This window comes from Pristiophorus japonicus, chromosome 22 (genome assembly GCF_044704955.1).
Source record: "Pristiophorus japonicus isolate sPriJap1 chromosome 22, sPriJap1.hap1, whole genome shotgun sequence".
Taxonomy (NCBI): Eukaryota; Metazoa; Chordata; class Chondrichthyes; family Pristiophoridae; genus Pristiophorus; species Pristiophorus japonicus.
This window is the reverse complement of record NC_091998.1, coordinates 63,111,097-63,134,341: the sequence shown is the minus strand read 5'-3', so window position 1 is coordinate 63,134,341 and position 23,245 is coordinate 63,111,097. Positions and strand designations below refer to the sequence as shown.

Genomic DNA, 23,245 nt, shown 5'->3' with positions numbered 1-23,245 from the left:
GGCCAGAATTAGAGGAGCGCAGACATCTCGGAGGCGAGGTGGGGGGGGGGGGGGGCGGTGGGGCTGGAGGAGATTACAGAGATAGAGAGGGGCGAGGCCATGGAGGGATTTGAAAACTAGAAGAATTCTTTTGAAATCGAGGTGTTGTTTAACCGGGAGCCAATGTAGGTCAGCGAGCACAGGGGGGTGATGGGTGATTTGGACTAAGTGCGAGTTAGGACATGGACAGCAGAGTTTTGGATGATCTCAAGTTTATGTAGGGTAGAATGTGGGAGGCCTGCCAGGAGTGCATTCAGCTAGTAAAGTCTAGAGGTAAGAATGGTATGGATAAGGGTTTCCCAGTGGGTGAGCTGAGACAGGGGCGGAGTCGGGTGATAGTACGGAGATGGAAATAGCGGCCTTAGTTATGGTGTGGATATGTGGACAGAAGCTCACTTCGGAGTCAAATATGACACCAAGGTTGCAAACAGTGTGGTTCAGCCTCAGACAGATGCTAGGGAACGGAGTTTTTGGCTGGGACTAAAGACAATGGCTTTGGTCTTCCCAGTTGGGAGGTTATTTCCACATAAAGGAGAAACTAAAACTAGGGCTCATAATCTCAGAATAATAGGCCGCCCATTTAAAACTGAGAGGAGGAGGAATTTCTTCTCTCAGAGGGTTGTAAATCTGTAGAGAGCTGTGGAGGCTGGGTCATTGAATATATTTAAGACGGAGATAGACAGATTTTTGAGCGATAAGGGCATAAAGGGTTATTGGGAGTGGGCAGGGAAGTGGAGCTGAATCCAAGATCAAATCAGCCATGATCTTGTTAAATGGCGAAGCAGACTCGAGGGGCCAAATGGCCTACTCCTGCTCCTATTTCTGATAGAAACATAGAAAATAGGTGCAGGAGTAGGCCATTCGGCCCTTCGAGCCTGCACCGCCATTCACTGAGTTCATGGCTGAACATGCAACTTCAGTACCCCATTCCTGCTTTCTCGCCATACCCCTTGATTCCCCTAGTAGTAAGGACTTCATCTAACTCCTTTTTGAATATATTTAGTGAATTGGCCTCAACAACTTTCTGTGGTAGAGAATTCCACAGGTTCACCACTCTCTGGGTGAAGAAGTTTCTCCTCATCTCGGTCCTAAATGGCTTACCCCTTATCCTTAGACTGTGACCCCTGGTTCTGGACTTCCCCAACATTGGGAACATTCTTCCTGCATCTAACCTGTCTAAACCCGTCAGAATTTTAAACGTTTCTATGAGGTCCCCTCTCATTCTTCTGAACTCCAGTGAATACAAGCCCAGTTGATCCAGTCTTTCTTGATAGGTCAGTCCCGCCATCCCGGGAATCAGTCTGGTGAACCTTCGCTGCACTCCCTCAATAGCAAGAATGTCCTTCCTCAAGTTAGGAGACCAAAACTGTACACAATACTCCAGGTGTGGCCTCATCAAGGCCCTGTACAACTGTAGCAACACCTCCCTGCACCTGTACTCAAATCCCCTCGCTATGAAGGCCAACATGCCATTTGCTTTCTTAACCGCCTGCTGTACCTGCATGCCAACCTTCAATGACTGATGTACCATGACACCCAGGTCTCGTTGCACCTCCCCTTTTCCTAATCTGTCACCATTCAGATAATAGTCTGTCACTCTGTTTTTACCACCAAAGTGGATAACCTCACATTTATCCACATTATACTTCATCTGCCATGCATTTGCCCACTCACCTAACCTATCCAAGTCACTTTGCAGCCTCATAGCATCCTCCTCGCAGCTCACACTGCCACCCAACTTAGTGTCATCCGCAAATTTGGAGATACTACATTTAATCCCCTCATCTAAATCATTAATGTACAGTGTAAACAGCTGGGGCCTCAGCACAGAACCTTGCGGTACCCCACTAGTCACTGCCTGCCATTCTGAAAAGTACCCATTTACTCCTACTCTTTGCTTCCTGTCTGACAACCAGTTCTCAATCCATGTCAGCACACTACCCCCAATCCCATGTGCTTTAACTTTGCACATTAATCTCTTGTGTGGGACCTTGTCGAAAGCCTTCTGAAAGTCCAAATATACCACATCAACTGGTTCTCCCTTGTCCACTCTACTGGAAACATCCTCAAAAAATTCCAGAAGATTTATCAAGCATGATTTCCCTTTCACAAATCCATGCTGACTTGGACCTATCATGTCACCTCTTTCCAAATGCACTGCTATGACATCCTTAATAATTGATTCCATCATTTTACCCACTACCGATGTCAGGCTGACCGGTCTATAATTTACTGTTTTCTCTCTCCCTCCTTTTTTAAAAAGTGGGGTTACATTGGCTACCCTCCACTCGATAGGAACTGATCCAGAGTCAATGGAATGTTGGGAAATGACTGTCAATGCATCCGCTATTTCCAAGGCCACCTCGTTAAGTATTCCGGGATGCAGTCCATCAGGCCCTGGGGATTTATCGGCCTTCAATCCCATCAATTTCCCCAACACAATTTCCCGACTAATAAGGATTTCCCTCAGATTCTCCTCCTTAATAGACCCTCCGACCCCTTTTATATCCGGAAGGTTGTTTGTGTCTTCCTTAGTGAATACCGAACCAAAGTACTTGTTCAATTGGTCTGCCATTTCTTTGTTCCCCGTTATGACTTCCCCTGATTCTGACTGCAGGGGACCTACGTTTGTCTTTACTAACCTTTTTCTCTTTACATATCTATAGAAACTTTTGCAATCCGTCTTAATGTTTCCTGCAAGCTTCTTCTCGTACTCTAGTTTACCTGCCCTAATCAAACCCTTTGTCCTCCTCTGCTGAGTTCTAAATTTCTCCCAGTCTCCGGGTTCGCTGCTATTTCTGGCCAATTTGTATGCCACCTCCTTGGCTTTAATACTATCCCTGATTTCCCTTGATAGCCACGGTTGAGCCACCTTCCCTTTTTTATTTTTACGCCAGACAGGAATGTACAATTGTTGTAGTTCATCCATGAGGTCTCTAAATGTCTGCCATTGCCCATCCACAGTCAACCCCTTGAGTAGCATTCGCCAATCTATCCTAGCCAATTCACGCCTCATACCTTCAAAGTTAGCCTTCTTTAAGTTCTGGACCATGGTCTCTGAATTAACTGTTTCATTCTCCATCCTAATGCAGAATTCCACCATATTATGGTCACTCTTCCCCAAGGGGCCTCGCACAACGAGATTGCTAATTAATCCTCTCTCATTACACAACACCCAGTCTAAGATGGCCTCCCCCCTAGTTGGTTCCTCAACATATTGGTCTAGAAAACCATCCCTTATGCACTCCAGGAAATCCTCCTCCACCGTATTGCTTCCAGTTTGGTTAGCCCAATCTATGTGCATATTAAAGTCACCCATTATAACTGCTGCACCTTTATTGCATGCACCCCTAATTTCCTGTTTGATGCCCTCCCCAACATCACTACTACTGTTTGGAGGTCTGTACACAACTCCCACTAACGTTTTTTGCCCTTTGGTGTTCTGCAGCTCTACCCATATAGATTCCACATCATCCAAGCTAATGTCCTTCCTAACTATTGCATTAATCTCCTCCTTAACCAGCATTGCTACCCCACCTCCTTTTCCTTTTATTCTATCCTTCCTGAATGTTGAATATCCCTGGATGTTGAGTTCCTAGCCCTGATCATCTTGGAGCCACGTCTCTGTAATCCCAATCACATCATATTTGTTAACATCTATTTGCAGAGTTAATTCATCCACCTTATTGCGGATACTCCTTGCATTAAGACACAAAGCCTTCAGGCTTGTTTTTTTAACACCCTTTGTCCTTTTAGAATTTTGCTGTACAGTGGCCCTTTTTGTTCTTTGCCTTGGGTTTCTCTGCCTTCCACTTTTCCTCATCTCCTTTCTGTCTTTTGCTTTTGTCTCCTTTTTGTTTCCCTCTGTCTCCCTGCATTGGTTCCCATCCCCCTGCCATATTAGTTTAACTCCTCCCCAACAGCACTAGCAAACACTCCCCCTAGGACATTCGTTCCGGTCCTGCCCAGGTGCAGACCGTCCGGTTTGTACTGGTCCCACCTCCCCCAGAACCGGTTCCAATGCCCCAGGAATTTGAATCCCTCCCTGCTGCACCACTGCTCAAGCCACGTATTCATCTGTGCTATCGTGCGATTCCTACTCTGACTAGCACGTGGCACTGGTAGCAATCCCGAGATTATTACTTTTGAGGTCCTACTTTTTAATTTAGCTCCTAGCTCCTTAAATTCGTTTCGTAGGACCTCATCCCTTTTTTTACCTATGTCGTTGGTACCAATGTGCACCACGACAACTGGCTGTTCTCCCTCCCTTTTTAGAATGTCCTGCACCCGCTCCGAGATATCCTTGACCCTTGCACCAGGGAGGCAACATACCATCCTGGAGTCTCGGTTGCGGCCGCAGAAACGCCTATCTAATCCCCTTACAATTGAATCCCCTATCACTATCGCTCTCCCACTCTTTTTCCTGCCCTCCTGTGCATCAGAGCCAGCCATGGTGTCATGAACTTGGCTGCTGCTGCTCTCCCCTGATGAGTCATCCCCCCCAACAGTACCCAAAGCAGTGTATCTGTTTTGCAGGGGGATGACCACAGGGGACCCCTGCACTACCTTCCTTGCACTGCTCTTCCTGCTGGTCTTCCATTCCCTATCTGGCTGTGGACCCTTTCCCTGCGGTCCGACCAACTCGCTACACGTGCTACTCACGTCATTCTCAGCATCGTGGATGCTCCAGAGTGAATACACCCTCAGCTCCAACTCCGCAACGTGGTCCGTCAGGAGCTGGAGGCGGATACACTTCCCACACACGTAGTCGTCAGGAACACTGGTGTCGTCCCTGAGTTCCCACATGGTACAGGAGGAGCATAACACGTGACCGAGCTATCCTGCCATGACTTAACCCTTAGATAGGCAACAACAATGCTAAAGTTTACTCACTGGTATAGAAGAGAAAAAAGAAAAACTACTCACCAATCACCAGCCAATCACTTACCCCCTTGGCTGTGACGTCACCTTTCTGTTTCTTTCTACTTCTTTTTTGCCTTCTCCCTGTAGCTGCACAAGTCCCGCCTTTTATAGGCCTCACCAACGAACTCCCGACGCTGCTCCCGACTGCCGCCGACGCTGGGCCCCGGACTCCCTGCTGTGCCTTTTATAGGCCTCACCAACGTTCTTAAGAGATTTACTAGACGGTTATGGGGAGAGACTGGAGAAGCTGGGGTTGTTCTCCTGAGAGCAGAGAAGGTTAAGGGGAGATTTAATAGAGGTATTGAAAATTATGAAGGGGTTTTGATAGAGTAAATATGGAGAAACTTTCCATTGGCAGGAAGGTAACTCACAAGCCGTCACAGATTTAAGATAACAACAACAGCTTGTATTTATATAGCGCCTTTAACGTAGTGAAACGTCCCAAGGCGCTTCATAGGTGCATTATGAGAAAAAAATTTGACACCAAGCCGCGTAAGTAGAAATTAGGGCAGGTGACCAAAGAGGTATGTTTTAAGGAGCATCTTGAAGGAGGAAAGAGAGGTAGAGAGGCGGAGAGGTTTAGGGAGGGAGTTCCAGAGCTTGGGGCCCAGGCAACAGAAGGCACGGCCACCAATGGTGGAGCGATTATAATCAGGGATGTTCAAGAGGGTAGAATTAGAGGAGTGCAGACATCTCGGGAGGGGTTGTGGAGCTGGATGAGATTACAGAGATAGGGAGGGGTGAGGCCCTGGAGGGATTAGAAAATAAGGATTGGAATTTTGAAATAATTGAATTAAGATAATTGGCAAAAGAGATAGGGGGAGATAAGGAGACTTTTTTTTAATGCAGTGAGTTATTATGATCTGCAGTGCACTGCCTGAAATGAGCTTGCTAACACATGGATCTGGTATGGAACCAGTATTCTGGATGTGGCCCACTGCATCACCCAGCCTCCTAGGGGTCATCTTTTTACAGCTATTGTGAGCATTTGAATGTGCCCATCAGTTGACCATCCCCATCACCCGGTGATCTCAGGCCTTGCCTACAGAGGCATGAGGTGTTTCTTTTCCAGTGCTTGAGTGTTACTGAGCATGTGCAGGGATGTGCTGCACGCTTTCAGCCTTGGCTCAGTGGGTAGCATTCTCAACTAAGGTTTACTGCTATTCTCAGAAAGAAAGAAAGACTTGGATTTATGTAGCGCCTTTCACGACCACCGGATGTCGCAAAGCGCTTTACAGCCAATGAAGTACTTTTGGAGTGTAGACACTGTTGTAATGTGGCTCTTGGCTGGGCCATTCAGCAGAGCTGGCAAATGCCAAGTTGCCTCCTTTCCCAAAGGGAAGAAGGGAGCAAATTATCAGTGGCCAAGAACGAGAGCTCATTATCATGATAGAACATAAGAAGAACATAAATAGGAACAGGAGTAGGCCATTCGGCCCTTTGAGCCTGCACCGCCATTCAATGAGTTCATGGCTGAACATGCAACTTCAGTACCCCATTCCTGCTTTCTCGCCATACCCCTTGATTCCCCCTAGTAGTATATTTAGTGACTTGGCCTCAACAACTTTCTGTGGTAGAGAATTCCACAGGTTCACCACTCTCTGGGTGAAGAAGTTTCTCCTCATCTCAGTCCTAAATGGCTTACCCCTTATCCTTAGACTGTGACCCCTGGTTCTGGACTTCCCCAACATTGGGAACATTCTTCCTGCATCTAACCTGTCTAAACCCGTCAGAATTTTAAACGTTTCTATGAGATCCCCTCTCATTCTTCTGAACTCCAGTGAATACAAGCCCAGTTGATCCAGTCTTTCTTGATATGTCAGTCCCGCCATCCCGGGAATCAGTCTGGTGAACCTTCGCTGCACTCCCTCAATAGCAAGAATGTCCTTCCTCAAGTTAGGTGACCAAAACTGTACACAATACTCCAGGTGTGGCCTCACAAGGCCCTGTACAACTGTAGCTACACCTCCCTGCCCCTGTACTCAAATCCTCTCGCTATGAAGGCCAACATGCCATTTGCTTTCTTAACCGCCTGATGTACCTGCATGCCAACCTTCAATGACTGATGTACCAATACACCCAGGTCTCGTTGCACCTCCCCTTTTCCTAATCTGTCACCATTCAGATAATAGTCTGTCTCTCTGTTTTTACCACCAAAGTGGCCCCTCGAGTCTTCTCCGCCATTTAATACGATCATGGCTGATCCCATCATGGACTCAGCTCCACTTCCCCGTCCGCTCCCCATAACCCTTATCGGTTAAGAAACTGTCTATCTCTGTCTTAAATTTATTCAATGTCCCAGCTTCCACAGCTCTCTGAGGCAGCGAATTCCACAGATTTACAACCCTCTGAGAGAAGAAATTCCTCCTCATCTCTGTTTTAAATGGGCGGCCCCTTATTCTAAGATTACGTCCCCTAGTTCTAGTCTCCCCCATCAGTGGAAACATCATCTCTGCATCCACCTTGTCAAGCCCCCTCATAATCTTATACGTTTCGATGACGTGTTATCGTTGTGAAATTGGGTGACTAACTCGCTCTACAGTCAGTGATGGATGTTATAGAACTGTTGCAAGAGCTGTCAGGGGTTGATTTGTGCTGATCTCGCCACTGTTACAAAACATATTCATACTCCAGCAGGTCTTGGCGTGTCTATCCTTATACAGTTACTAAGCAGTCCACTGTTGCAAAATTTAGCACCTGTTGTAATGCAGTGTTTGCTGTTTCCCTCGCCGGTGAAGAAATAATGACACAGGATTTTGGGAAATCATTGCAGAATGCGGTGTACAGCCTGCACTTATTAAACCATTACTCACAGGCCTATGTGATTGTGATAATCTGATTTGTGTCAATGATGAGAGATTTGCTGAGAATGATGAGGCACAGTATAAACAGTACTCTCGTATGTTTATTGGCACTAATAACATTATCCCACAGCAATAATAATAATTGTAAAGGCCAGTGCGGTTGTAAAGCTCATTGTTTATCTCAGTAATTGTTTGGCTTATCAATGTGGGATAGCATTTCAGCGGCATTATTGGTACGTCTTTGTGACATCTTATGAGCATCTTGCATCAGTTTCCATTTATAATTTTGGCTGGAATCCATAGTTGGCCTTAAAGCTGATCTTCTGTACAAACTGCTGTTTGCCATTTCCCTCTTTAGACTCCATTCGAGTTTTACGTGAAAAAGAAGGGACACTGAAAAACTGCATTAAAAGCTGGTAATAAGAACATAAGAAATAGGAGCAGGAATAGGCCATTTGGCCCCATGAGCCTGCTCCGCCATTCAATAAGATCATGGATGATCTGATCTTGGGCTCAACTTCACTTCCCCGCCCGCTCCCCATAACCCTTGACTCCCCTATCATTCACAAATCTGTCCATCTCCATCTTAAATATATTCAATGACCCAGCCTCCACAGCTCTCTGGGGCAGAGAATTCCACAGATTCACAACCCTCTGAGAGAAGAAATTCCTCCTCATCTCCGTTTTAAATGGGCGACCCATTATTCTGAAACTATGCCCCCTAGTTCTAGATTCCCCCACGAGGGGAAACACATCCTCTTTGCATCTACCCTGTCCAGCCCCTGCAGAATCTTATACGTTTCAGTAAGATCACCTCTCATTCTTCTAAACTCCAATGAGTACAGGCCCAACCTGCTCAACCTTTCTTCATAAGACAACCCCTTCATCTCAGGAATCAACCTCGTGAACCTTCTCTGAACAGCCTCCAATGCCAGTATAACCCTCCTTAAATACAGAGACCAAAACTGTATGCCATTCTCCAGGTGTGGCCTCACCAATACCCTGTACAGTTGTAGCAGGACTTCCCTACTTTTATACTCTATCCCCCTTGCAATAAAGGCCAACATTTCATTTGCCTTCCTAATTAGTTGCTGTACCTGCATACTAGTTTTTTGTGTTTCATGTACAAGGACCCCCAGGTCCTTCTGTACCACAGCATTTTGCAGTCTCCATTTAAATAATCATTTGCTTCGTACCAAAGAGGATAACTTCACATTTTCCCACATTACTCCATCTGCCAGATTTGTGCTCACTCACTTAACCTGTCTATATCCCTTTGCAGATTCTTTGTGCCCTCCTCACAAATTGCTTTCACACCTAACTTTGTATCATCAGCAAATGTGGCTACATTACACACGGTCCCTTCATCCAAGTCATTAATATAGATTGTAATGCACAAAGGTCAGGCAGTATCTGAAAGAGAAAAAAGAGATTAGCATTTCGGGGGTGATTCTGATCAAGGATAGAAGGGCAAGAATATAATAAAGACTTGCATTTATATAGCGCCTTTCACGACCACCGGACGTCTCAAATCGCTTTACAGCCAATGAAGTACTTTTGAAGTGTAGTCACTGTTGTGATGTGGGAAATGCGGCAGCCAATTTGGGCACAGCAAGCTCCCACACACAGCAATGTGATAATGACCAGATCATCTGTTTTAGTGATGTTGATTGATGGATACATATTGGCCCCAGGACACCAGGGAGACCCTCCTTTTCTTCAAAATAGTGTTGTGGGATCTTTTACGTCCGCCTCAGAGGACAGAGGGGGCCTCGGTTTAACATGTCATCCGAAAGATGGCGCCTCCGTCAGTGCGGCACTCCCTCGGCACTGCCCTCGATTACATGCCCAAACATGCATGTCGAGAGTGTCTAAACATGCATGTTGAGAGGTTCTTTACATGCATAGCTACGTTTACATCTCCAAACTGTCTGTTTCTAACGACAAACTATAATTCCCATCAAAATTATCTCGGCTTAGTGACTCAGATGGGCAAGAGTGGCGATCAAGACGTGCATCACTGTGATAATTGCAGGTGATGGGGAAGTAGGGGGAGGGGAGGCAGGAGATAAATTGGTGGGCTATGTTGTTTGCGGCATTGTTACACATTGTTCTCTCTGATGTGAGCGTGGCAGGATTCGTGATAAGAATTCTGAGGCTTGTTTTCCATTAAAAGTAGCGAGATTAGATAAGACTCTAGGCCCAGAAGCGTGGATAATCTCTTGCAAGCAAGTTAATTCATTTGGATGCATATGCACAACGAGAGCAGACAAGTCTCAAATTAAGCCTCAAGCACGAAAAGTCAAAACATTCCCCTCTCCCAACAAAATCGTTAATGTGAAGTTATCACACACCGCATTAAAGAAACAACTGGATAGTATCTGTTTGGGACTGGGTAGAGTGTGATAGGGATAACTACAGATATAAAGAAAGAGATAATTTGCATTCATATAGCATCTTTCACAGACTCAGGACGTCTCAAAGCACTTTACAGCCAATGAAGTACTTTTGGAGTGTAGTCACTGATGTAATGTGGGAAACGCAGCAAGCAATTTGGGCACAGCAAGCTCCCACAAACAGCAATGTGATAATGACCAGATAATCTGTTTTAGTGATGTTGGTTGAGGGATAAATATTGGCCAGGACAGCAGGGATAACTCTCCTGCTCGTGTCCGAATAGTGCCACGGGATCTTTTCCGTTCACCTCGGTTTAAGATCTCATCCGAAAGACAGCACCTCCGACAGTGCGGCACTCCCTCAGCACTGAACTGGGAGTGTCAGCCTGGATTATGTGCTCACATGTCTAGAGTGGGACTTGAACCTACAACCTTCTGACCCAGAGACTTTAACCTACAAACTTCCAGCTCACAGGTAAGTGCTACCACTGAGCCACGGCTAAAATGTAAGATGGTTGAATGATGTATAGAACACAATCCACCTGCATAGAACACAGGGGAATCAAGGGATATGGAGTTCGGGCGGGAAAGTAGAGTTGAGGTTGATGATCAGCCATTATCTTATTGAACGGCGGAGCAGGCTCGAGGGGCCATAGGGCCTACTCCTGCTCCTATTTCTTATGTTTCCTGCTGCTAGAACCAGGGACGTGTCACTCAAGGAAGTCAACTGGCCGAGGATGAATAGTGTAGGGTTAAGATAGACAACCTGGATTTTTACTTGATTTATCTTTAAGGGTTAACAAGAAACTCCATAGATCTTTCCCCTCAGAGTTTTGAATGGATTAGGTGGAGTCCATGATGAAGGTGATTGTACATGGTCTGTGGAAGGAATGGGTTTGGTGAATCCAATGGTCTTTCCTGGATCTGGGCTTGAATCGGAGAGCCATGCTTGTGTGATAACGGTGAGCCTTGGAGCTTGCAGCTTACAGCTTGTATCTCGAGAGAGAGCCCTCTCTCCCTCTCGCTCTCGCTGCACCAAGATCGATGTACCCAGGAGTAAGCTGCAGTTCCGCAGGTGAAGAGCGATCGAGACCGGCTGCGTGTGGTGGTGAGCATGGTCGCGGGTGTCCCAAGCTGGGGAGCAGCGAGAGCTGGTGCAGGAGGATGACGGCAGCGAAGAGTGATGTCGCCAAGGTCCAGGTCGGTGATTGGAGCGTGGGCAGGTACAGCAGGAGCGGCGAGAGACTGTAGAGCGACGTGATCTGGGCCCGGGAGAGGTGAGAGTTCGGGGCCCAGAAGAGGCGAGTACCCAGGGGCAGCACGGGCCCAGCCCACACTGCGATATGTGAGCGCACTAGGTCCATGCAGCAGAGCTGGTCTTCAGTCGTCCTGGTTAACCCTTGCCACTGGACCAAGACCTAGCTCTGTCAAGCCCGTGTGGTGGCTGGTGTGCAATGGCCACCACACGTTAAAAAAATCCACACACAGCATCTTCCACCCTTCAGGATGTAGTTCAGGACCTGGAATATTAGGTCCTTCATTGGAACATCTGTGAACTCATCCCTTTTTTGGCGTGGAAGCAAGTCATCCTCGTTTCGAGGGACTGCCTACGATGATGATGATGATGATGTGCAATTAGCTTGTTGATGCAATGATGTAGCTAGACTTTCTCTCTTTGACACTTACCTCACAAGAAGGGAAGTGTTTGCTTAGCCTACATGGCACCGTTGTCTGATTGTACTAGCGGGCTTGTATCACCGGTCTCAGTGGTTCTGTCACACACGACAGCAGCACAAAGCGATCTTAACGAAAATTCAAACAAGGCGGCACACCCTTAGACACTTTAATGCAAAGTTTGTACATTTAAATAGAAGAGCTGCATAATTCTGAGAGATCTGACCATCATTTACAGAAATGCTTTGTGTATCCTAAACTTCAGTACAAATAATATACGGACTGCCACCTTGAATATCATGGATCTGGGGGTCCTCATACATAGAACACAGAAAGTTAGTATGCAACTACAGCAAGTAATCAGGAAGGCAAATGGAATGTTGGCCTTTATTGAAAGGGGGATGGAGTATAAAAGCAGAGAAGTCCTGCTACAACTGTACAGGGTATTGGTGAGGCCACACCTGGAGTACTGCGTACAGTGTTGGTCTCCTTATTTAAGGAGGGATATACTTGCATTGGAGGCAGTTCAGAGAAGGTTCACTCGGTTGATTCCTGAGATGGAAGGGTTGCCTTATGAGGCAAGGTTGAGCCTATACTCATTGGAGTTTAGAAGAATGAGAGGTGATCTTACTGAAACGTATAAGATTCTGAGGGGGGCTGGACAAGGTAGATGCAGAGAGGATGTTTCCCCTCGTGGGGAAATCTAGAGCTAGGGGGCATAGCCTCAGAATAAGGGGTCGCCCATTTAAGATGGAGATGAGGAGGAATTTCTTCTCTCAGAGGGTCGTGAATCTTTGGACTTCTCTGCCCCAGAGAGCTGTGGAGGCTGGGTCATTGAATATATTCAAAGTGGAGATAGACAGATTCTTGAACTACAGGGGAGTAAAGGGTTATGGGGAGTGGGCAGGGAAGTGGAGTTGAGGCCAAGATCAGATCAGCCATGATTTTATTGAATGGCAGAGCAGGCTCGAGGGGCCATATAGACCACTCCTGCTCCTATTTCTTAAGTTCTTATGTTCTTATATCATGGTGCAAGTGTTCATATAGGGGGAAATGAAGGGGAGGTCATTGCTGGGGAGAGAAATGTTTCAAAAACTTACATGTTACTTAACAAGTTGGCCGGTTTTTGAACTTTTCCAATTTTACTTTTCAGTATCAGAAGGAACCCACTGTTGAACTTTGAGGAAATTAATTGTGAGAAGAAGTTCTGAGGATCTGTCTAAAGAGAAAGGAAAAGCGAAGGGATAACACCATGGATTCATCGGAATCAGGTGAGTTGCTTTGTTTTTCTTATTTCCTCGAAAGTAAAGAACAAAACAATTTCAATCTATGTAGCATTGTATCACCTCTCTCAGTGAATTACATTGAATTGCAAAGAAAATGAATTCATAGTCAAAACTGGCTGCCATTTTAAGAACATAAGAAATAGGAGCAGGAGTCGGCCACCTGGCCCCTCGAGCCTGCTCCGCCATTCAGTAAGATCATGGCTGATCCGATCATGGACTCAGCTCCACTTCCCTGCCCACTCCCCATAAACCTTTACTCCCTTATCGCTCAAAAATCTGTCTATCTCCACCTTAAATATATTCAGTGTCCCAGACTCCACAGCTCTCTGGGGCAGAGAATTCCACAGATTTACAACCTTCTGAGAGAAGAAATTCCTCCTCATCTCAGTTTTATATGGGCGACCCCTTATTCTGAGACTATGCCCCCTAGTTTTAGTTTCCCCTATGAGTGAAGTATCCTCTCTGCATCCACCTTGTCGAGCCCCCTCATTATCTGATATGTTTCGATAAGATTACCTCTCATTCTTCTGAACTCTAATGAGTAGAGGCCCAACCTACTCAACCTATCTTCAAAAATCAACCCCCTCATCTCCAGAATCAACCTAGTGAACCTTCTCTGAACAGCCCCCAAAGCAAGTATATCCTTTCGTAAATACGGAGACCAAAACTGCACGCAATATTCCGGGTGTGGCCTCACCAATACCCTGTACAACTGTAGCAAGACTTCCCTGCTTTTATACTCCATCCCCTTTGCAACAAAGGCCAAGGTACCATTGGTCTTCCTGATCACTTGCTGTACCTGCATACTAACCTTTTGTGTTTCATGCACAAGTACCCCCCAGGTCCCGCTGTACTGCGACACGTTGCAATTTTTCTCTATTTAAATAATAACTTTCTCTTTAATTTTTTTTTCTGCCGAAGTGCATAATCTCACACTTTCCAACATTATCCAGTTGTTGGTGGGCCGTTTAGTTAGCGCCGGAGGGGGGAGTGACGGGGTCCTTCCTGCTGCAGAACCCATGTTTAGCGGTGATTGTTTGAGCTCAAGCTGTGACCAATAGCTCTAGCGTTCGAGCTCCAAAGTGGCAGCACAGCATCAAATTAGCATTGCCGGCTGATTGACGTGACGATCCCTCCGAGTCAGCATACTTCCGGCGGGCGCTCGCTGCGCCCTCACCAATATGGCGTCTGGCGCGGCTCGTACCTCAAGTTTGCGCTGGCGCCGTGGACGCCATTTTGGAGCCCAAACGGCACTTGCAGCGTCACAAACAACGGGTGCTAAGGAGCCGAATTGGGCGGCCAATGTGTCACAGACAAATTCAACTTTTACCACTAGAGGGACACCTCTCATATCCTTTGGTGAGCTGGCAAAGTGCGTGTGAAAGCGCTATGTGTAACTTTCCACAGCAGCTCAACTCACCCATAAAACTAATAGCCGCAAATAAAGTTAACTGTTAGTTTAGTCATCAGGAAATTCCGGCTGACTGTAGTTGCACCAGACCAGCAGCTTATAGCAGGGACATTGCCGTGCCGGCCTGTGTTAAGATCGCTGTCTGGTTCTATATTTTATAGATGCCGTGTTTCTCAGGAACATCTTAAAGCCCTGCTCACACAATGGCGTGCTTTGTTTTGTTGGCTAGGTTGGCGGCCATTTTGCACTCAGCAAGATCCCACAAACAGCAATGAAACGAAATGACATGTTAACGGCCAGAACAGCGGGAGAGCTCACTTGCACTTCAAATAATGCCATGGGAGCTTTAACATCCACCCGAACCGACAATGCTGACAGATGGGGCCTTGTTAGATGCTTAAGGAGTTGTGTCTTTTCTGAATCCTGTAAATTACAACAACATTTCGAACCTACGAGCAGACTATTTGACTCCGTACAGAAGAAGAAAACTCCACAAAGCTTCCTTTCCCCTGGATTCCTCCCCTGTGTGTGGGAAGAATTTGGGCAAAGGCATGCGAGCTTGAGATGATTAGCCCCTTTAAACATGGAGCTTGATAAATATCCTCCAGGAGACGTTGATTCTGGATTGGAGGGAAAGGTGGTTCGGAGAGCAGCAGTCCAAATCCGTATAGTGGTGAGGGGTGACATTCTGGAGTTTTTCTTTGATTACGTTTGGAGATCGTGAAGTATTTAAGCAGAAATTCCCCTAGAAAGAAAGACTTGCATTTATATAGCGCCTTTCACGATCACCAGACGTCTCAAAGCACTTTACAGCCAATGAAGTACTTTTGGAGTGTAGTCACTGTTGTAATGTGGGAAACACAGCAGCCAATTTGTGCACAGCAAGCTCCCACACACAGCAATACGATAATGACCAAATAATCTCTTTTTTTGTTATGTTGATTTAGGGATAAATGTTGGTTAGGACACCAGGGATAACTCCCCTGCTCTTATTCAAAATAGTGCCACGGGACCTTTTACGTCCACCTGAGAGAGCAGACGGGGCCTCGGTTTAACGTCTCAACCGAAAGACGGCACCTCCGACAGTGCAGCACTCCCTCAGCACTGCACTGGGAGTGTCAGCCGAGATTTATGTGCTCAAGCCTCTGGAGTGGGATTATGAACTCACAACTTTCTGACTCAGAGTCAAGTGTGTTACCCACTGAGCCATAGCTGACACTGGAGATGAAATGGGTGTGGTAGAGACCATGATGGGGGTAACACCTGGTAAAAGGTGACTGCAAGTCATAGCCATGAAGACCACTAGGCCCCAGTTGCAATCCTTGGCCTACGCTGTGACAACTGATCTCAGTTGGGCTGCTACCATTGGCTTCAGCATCTGTGAGCCAGGGAGGTGAAAAAATCAACCTGATTGCTATCCTGTGCTTCCTGACAGGAGTTGCATGTGTGAGGACACGATCGGCCTTGGCTGTGATGCCCTCTAATTTTGATTGGTTTGCCGATGGCCTTGGTCAGGACTTACACGCGTACAATAAACCAGAGGACGCAGATTTGCGAGAATTGGCAAAAGAACCAGAGGGGGAGATGAGGAGAATTTGTCAGAGGTGCCGTCATTCGGATGAGACGTTAAACCGAGGCCCCGGCTGCTTTCTCGGGTGGGCGTAACAGATCCCGTGGCACTAGTGGAAGAAGAGCAGGGGACTTCTGGCCAATATTTATCCTTCAACCAACATCACCAAAACGGATGATCTGGTCATTATCACATTGCTGTGTGTGGGAGCTTGCTGTGCACAAATTGACTGCCGTGTTTCCCACATTGCAACAGTGACTACACTTCAAAAAGTACTTCATTGGCTTTGGAAAGTCTTGTAATCGTGACAGGCGTAATGTAAATGTAAATCCTTCCTTTTTTTCCTCTTCCTAAGTAGCTGAACGCAGCCCTGGTCTGAGCCAAATGTGCTGCACTGGGCCTGAGAAGACTCAACAGCCAGCGTTCCCACATCTGATCGCTGTCTTATGACTCAGTCAGCACGTGGGAGAAAAGACAGGTTAATGTTTCAGGGTGGGACCCTGAACCGGAGCTGAACTCTGCTCATACTCTATGCCAGTCATTGAATTGTACAGCACGGACTGAGGGCATCCATCCCATCGTGCCCGAGCGGCCCTATCAAAGAGCTCCACCGAACGCACAGAGACTTGCGCTTATCTCTCATCCTCAGAACACACTTCACCGCCAATGAATCACTGTTCAAGTGCAGTCACTGAGATGCAGGCACAATGTGGGCACAGCAGGATCTCACAAGCAGCAGTGAGGCGAGTGAGCAGTTTTTAGAGATATCGGCTGAGGGAGTAAAATTGGTCACAACACTGGGAGAGCTCGCCTGCTCTTCTTTGAGTAGATCTACGGGATCTTCTGACACCCACCTGGGCCTTAATGTCCCCTGCAGAAGACCAGGGAGCTGACAATAGTGACTGGCTGAGTGGGGGCTTTGGAGTCGAGGCTCTGTGATTCTGGGCGATGCTTAATTGCAGGCTGCATTAGATTATTAGTTTAACGTGTTGTTGCTTTATTATTACAAAGGTGCCAAATAGCTTTGGCTTTAAAGCTTTATTCGATGTGAGTAATAACAGTCACGTGGCTGTACTCGAGCAGGGAATGGAGAATAAGCAGGTTAATTAGATTTGGCTACCCCGTGTATCAAATCCTACAATTCACTATCCTTCATTTCAGGCACTTTCTGCTATTACTGCAATCAAATAAGCCTGAAGGGTCTTGGCACATCAGTAATGATAGATCATCTGCACTCTAAACTTCAACTGAATAGAATAATTCAACGGATGATGAATTTGTGCATCGATAATAATACCTGAAACTCTAAAAACCATAATCAAATAGCAGTAAGCAATGATAGACTGTTGACTACAGGGCCATCACAGTTTAGCCCAATCTTGTTTTTAACATCCATACACACTGGACAGCAATCACCATGACAAACTCTGGCTGAATTTTCTCCACTCAGATTTAAAATTCTCATCCTCGTCTTCCAATCCCTCCCATGGCCTCGCCCCTCTCTGTAACCTCCTCCAGCCCTGCAACCCTCCGAGATCTCTGCGCTCCTCCAAATCTGGCCTCTTGCACATTCCCAAACTCCATCGCTCCACCATTGGCGGCCGAGGCTTCAGCTGCCTCGGCCCTAAGCTCTGGAATTCGCTCCCGAAACCTCTCTGCCTCTCCACCTTTCTACCTCTCCCTCCACCTCTAAGACGCTCCTTGCAACCTATCTCGTTGACCAAGCTTTTGGTCATCTGTCCTAATGCTTGGTCAGTGTTAGTCATGGCTCAGTGGGCAGCACCCTCACCTCGGAGTCAGAAGGTTGTGGGTTCAAGCCCACACTCCAGGAACTTGAACATAAAAAATCTAGGCTGACACTCATGTGCAGTACTGAGGGAGAGCCGCACTGTTGGAGGTGCCGTCTTTCGGATGAGATGTTAAGATAAGGCCCTGATTGGCTGGTGATTGGTGAGTAGTTTTTCTTTTTTCTCTTCTATACCAGTGAGTAAACTTTAGCATTGTTGTTGCCTATCTAAGGGTTAAGTCATGGCAGGAGAGCTCGGTCGGGTGTTATGCTCCTCCTGTACCATGTGGGAACTCAGGGACGACTCCAGTGTCCCTGACGACTACGTGTGTGGGAAGTGTATCCTCCTCCAGCTCCTGACGGACCGCGTTGCGGAGTTGGAGCTGAGGGTGGATTCACTCTGGAGCATCCACGATGCTGAGAATGACGTGAGTAGCACGTGTAGTGAGTTGGTCGTACCGCAGGGAAAGGGTCCACAGCCAGATAGGAAATGGAAGACCAACAGGAAGAGCAGCGCAAGGAAGGTAGTGCAGAGGTCCCCTGTGGTCATCCCCCTGCAAAACAGATACACTGCTTTGGGTACTGTTGAGGGGGATGACTCATCAGGGGAGGGCAGCAGCAGCCAAGTTCATGGCACCGTGGCTGGCTCAGATGCACAGGAGGGCAGGAAAAAGAGTGGGAGACCGATAGTGATAGGGGATTCAATTGTAAGGGGAATAGATAGGCGTTTCTGCGGCCACAACCGAGACTCCAGGATGGTATGTTGCCTCCCTGGTGCAAGGGTCAAGGATGTCTCGGAGCGGGTGCAGGACATTCTAAAAAGGGAGTTGTCGTGGTGCACATTGGTACCAACGACATAGGTAAAAAAAGGGATGAGGTCCTACGAAACGAATTTTAGGAGCTAGGAGCTAAATTAAAAAGTAGGACCTCAAAAGTAGTAATCTCGGGATTGCTACCAGTGCCACGTGCTAGTCAGAGTAGGAATCGCTGGATAGCGCAGATGAATACGTGGCTTGAGCAGTGGTGCAGCAGGGAGGGATTCAAATTCCTGGGGCATTGGAACTGGTTTTGGGGGAGGTGGGACCAGTACAAACCGGACGGTCTGCACCTGGGCAGGACCGGAACGAATGTCCTAGGGGGAGTGTTTGCTAGTGCTGTTGGGGAGGAGTTAAACTAATATGGCAGGGGGATGGGAACCAATGCAGGGAGACAGAGGGAAACAAAAAAGGAGGCAAAAGCAAAAGACAGAAAGGAGATGAGGAAAAGTGGAAGGCAGAGAAACCCAAGGCAAAGAACAAAAAGGGCCATTGTACAGCAAAATTCTAAAAGGACAAAGGGTGTTAAAAAAACAAGCCTGAAGGCTTTGTGTCTTAATGCAAGGAGTATCCGCAATAAGGTGGATGAATTAACTGTGCAAATAGATGTTAACAAATATGATGTGATTGGGATTACAGACACATGGCTCCAGGATGATCAGGGCTGGGAACTCAACATCCAGGGGTATTCAACATTCAGGAAGGATAGAATAAAAGGAAAAGGAGGTGGGGTAGCATTGCTGGTTAAGGAGGAGATTAAGGCAATAGTTAGGAAGGACATTAGCTTGGATGATGTGGAATCTATATGGGTAGAGCTGCAGAACACCAAAGGGCAAAAAACGTTAGTGGGAGTTGTGTACAGACCTCCAAACAGTATTAGTGATGTTGGGGAGGGCATCAAACAGGAAATTAGGGGTGCATGCAATAAAGCTGCAGCAGTTATAATGGGTGACTTTAATATGCACATAGATTGGGCTAACCAAACTGGAAGCAATACGGTGGAGGAGGATTTCCTGGAATGCATAAGGGATGGTTTTTTAGAACAATATGTCGAGGAACCAACTAGGGGGGAGGCCATCTTAGACTGGGTGTTGTGTAATGAGAGAGGATTAATTAGCAATCTCATTGTGTGAGGCCCCTTGGGGAGTGACCATAATATGGTGGAATTCTGCATTAGGATGGAGAATGAAACAGTTAATTCAGAGACCATGGTCCAGAACTTAAAGAAGGCTAACTTTGAAGGTATGAGGCGTGAATTGGCTAGGATAGATTGGCGAATGATACTTAAGGGGTTGACTGTGGATGGGCAATGGCAGACATTTAGAGACCGCATGGATGAACTACAACAATTGTACATTCCTGTCTGGCGTAAAAATAAAAAAGGGAAGGTGGCTCAACCGTGGCTATCCAGGGAAATCAGGGATAGTATTAAAGCCAAGGAAAAGGCATACTAATTGGCCAGAAATAGCAGCGAACCCGGGGACTGGGAGAAATTTAGAACTCAGCAGAGGAGGACAAAGGGTTTAATTAGGGCAGGGAAAATGGAGTACGAGAAGAAGCTTGCAGGGAACATTAAGACGGATTGTAAAAGTTTCTATATATATGTAAAGAGAAAAAGGTTAGTAAAGACAAACGTAGGTCCCCTGCAGTCAGAATCAGGGGAAGTCATAACAGGGAACAAAGAAATGGCGGACCAATTGAACAAGTACTTTGGTTCGGTATTCACTAAGGAGGACACAAATAACCTTCCGGATATAAAAGGGGTCGGAGGGTCTAGTAAGGAGGAGGAACTGAGGTAAATCCTTATTAGTCGGGAAATTGTGTTGGGGAAATTGATGGGATTGAAGGCCGATAAATCCCCAGGGTCTGATGGACTGCATCCCAGAATACTTAAGGAGGTGGCCTTGGAAATAGCGGATGCATTGACAGTCATTTTCCAACATTCCATTGACTCTGGATCAGTTCCTATCGAGTGGAGGGTAGCCAATGTAACCCCACTTTTTAAAAAAGGAGGGAGAGAGATAACAGGGAATTATAGACCGGTCAGCCTGACATCGGTAGTGGGTAAAATGATGGAATCAATTATTAAGGATGTCATAGCAGTGCATTTGGAAAGAGGTGACATGATAGGTCCAAGTCAGCATGGATTTGTGAAAGGGAAATCATGCTTGACAAATCTTCTGGAATTTTTTGAGGATGTTTCCAGTAGAGTGGACAATGGAGAACCAGTTGATGTGGTATATTTGGACTTTCAGAAGGCTTTCGACAAGGTCCCACACAAGAGATTAATGTGCAAAGTTAAAGCACATGGGATTGGGGGTAGTGTGCTGACATGGATTGAGAACTGGTTGTCAGACAGGAAGCAAAGAGTAGGAGTAAATGGGTACTTTTCAGAATGGCAGGCAGTGACTAGTGGGGTACCGTAAGGTTCTGTGCTGGGGCCCCAGCTGTTTACACTGTATATTAATGATTTAGACGAGGGGATTTGTAGTATCTCCAAATTTGCGGATGACACTAAGTTGGGTGGCAGTGTGAGCTGCGAGGAGGATGCTATGAGGCTGCAGAGTGACTTGGATAGGTTAGGTGAGTGGGCAAATGCATGGCAGATGAAGTATAATGTGGATAAATGTGAGGTTATCCACTTTGGTGGTAAAAACAGAGAGACAGACTATTATCTGAATGGTGACAGATTAGGAAAAGGGGAGGTGCAAAGAGACCTGGGTGTCATGGTACATCAGTCATTGAAGGTTGGCATGCAGGTACAGCAGGCGGTTAAGAAAGCAAATGGCATGTTGGCCTTCATAGCGAGGGGATTTGAGTACAGGGGCAGGGAGGTGTTACTACAGTTGTACAGGGCCTTGATGAGGCCACACCTGGAGTATTGTGTACAGTTTCGGTCTCCTAACCTGGGGAAGGACATTCTTGCTATTGAGGGAGTGCAGCGAAGGTTCACCAGACTGATTCCCGGGATGGTGGGACTGACCTATCAAGAAAGACTGGATCAACTGGGCTTGTATTCACTGGAGTTCAGAAGAATGAGAGGGGATCTCATAGAAACGTTTAAAATTCTGACGGGTTTAGACAGGTTAGATGCAGGAAGAATGTTCCCAATGTTGGGGAAGTCCAGAACCAGGGGACACAGTCTAAGGATAAGGGGTAAGCCATTTAGGACCGAGATGAGGAGGAACTTCTTCACCCAGAGAGTGGTGAACCTGTGGAATTCTCTACCACAGAAAGTTGTTGAGGCCAATTCACTAAATATATTCAAAAAGGAGTTAGATGAAGTCCTTACTACTAGGGGGATCAAGGGGTATGGCGAGAAAGCAGGAATGGGGTACTGAAGTTTCATGTTCAGCCATGAACTCATTGAATGGCGGTGCAGGCTAGAAGGGCCGAATGGCCTACTCCTGCACCTATTTTCTATGTTTCTATGTTGGCCCTCTCAGTTGGACATAAAAGATCCCGTAGCACTATTTTGAAGAAGAGCAGGGGAGTTATCCTGCTAACCTGGGGCCAATATTTATTCCTCAACGCAACCAAAAAAAACCCAGATTATCTAACCATTATCACATTGCTATTTGTGGGAGCTTGCTGTGCGCAAGTTGGCTGCCGCGTTTCCCACATTACAACAGTGACTACGCTTCATGGGCTGTAAAGCGCTTTGAGACGTCCGGTGGTCATGAAAGGTGCTATATAAATATAAGTCTTTCTTTTTAATATCTCCTTACGTGGCTGGGTGTTAGATTGTGTTTGATAACGTTCCTGTGATGCTGCTTGGGATTTTTTACGGTGTTAAAGGCACCGTATAAATAGAAGTTGTTGTTGTAATGCCTGCACTGCTGTAATGCAGGAAACGCGACAGCCAATTTGCGCACAGCAAGCTCCCACAAACTGATATCGGCTCGCTCCACACAGACTGAAGATGGAAGCTGGGGACTCACTGACACACTGGACAGTGCATTGACCCACTGAGCACAGTCTGTGCTTGCTGTGGGGAGCTGTGCGAGCTTACTGCACACCCGTTCACTTTGGAAAATCACAACTTTCTCTAACGGGTGCTATACCTTGACCGCAGCAGCGGGTGTGCAGAAGATCTGCTTGGACAGGGTAAAAATCAGTCAGGGGACCCGCCCCTCTGGTTGCTATTCAGCAACTACTGCACAAAAGCGCATGCATGTGGAAGGTCAGGCTGGTATGGCTGGTGGCACTTCCTGCAAATGATTGAAACATAGAAACATAGAAAATAGATACAGGAGTAGGCCATTCGGCCCTTCGAGCCTGCACCGCATTCAACAAGATCATGGCTGATCACCCAACCCAGCACCTCCCCCCCACGCCCCCTCCACACCCCCCGACCCCCCCAGACGCAAGGACCACATCCAACTCCCTCCCGAACACATCCAATGAACTGGCATCAACAACTCTCCGCGGCAGGGAACCCCACAGACCAACAACTCCCCGAGTGAAGAAGTCTGTCCCCATCCCAGCCCCAAACAGCCCACCCCCCCCACCCCAAGACCGTGCCCTCCCCCCCCCCCACC

At 46.9% G+C, this 23,245-nt stretch overlaps 1 protein-coding gene across 1 annotated transcript in view; it reads left to right on the top strand.

Annotated features, from left to right (window-relative positions):
• LOC139235102 (metal transporter CNNM3-like) overlaps nt 1-14,975 on the top strand; it is a 63,076-nt gene extending 48,101 nt beyond the window's left edge. Inside the window, exons 9-10 of the transcript XR_011588417.1 lie at nt 12,990-13,107; nt 14,763-14,975. The gene's annotated coding sequence lies outside the window, so the exon portion shown is untranslated. The remainder of the gene's footprint in view (nt 1-12,989; nt 13,108-14,762) is intronic.
• The last annotated feature ends 8,270 nt before the right edge of the window (nt 14,976-23,245 follow it).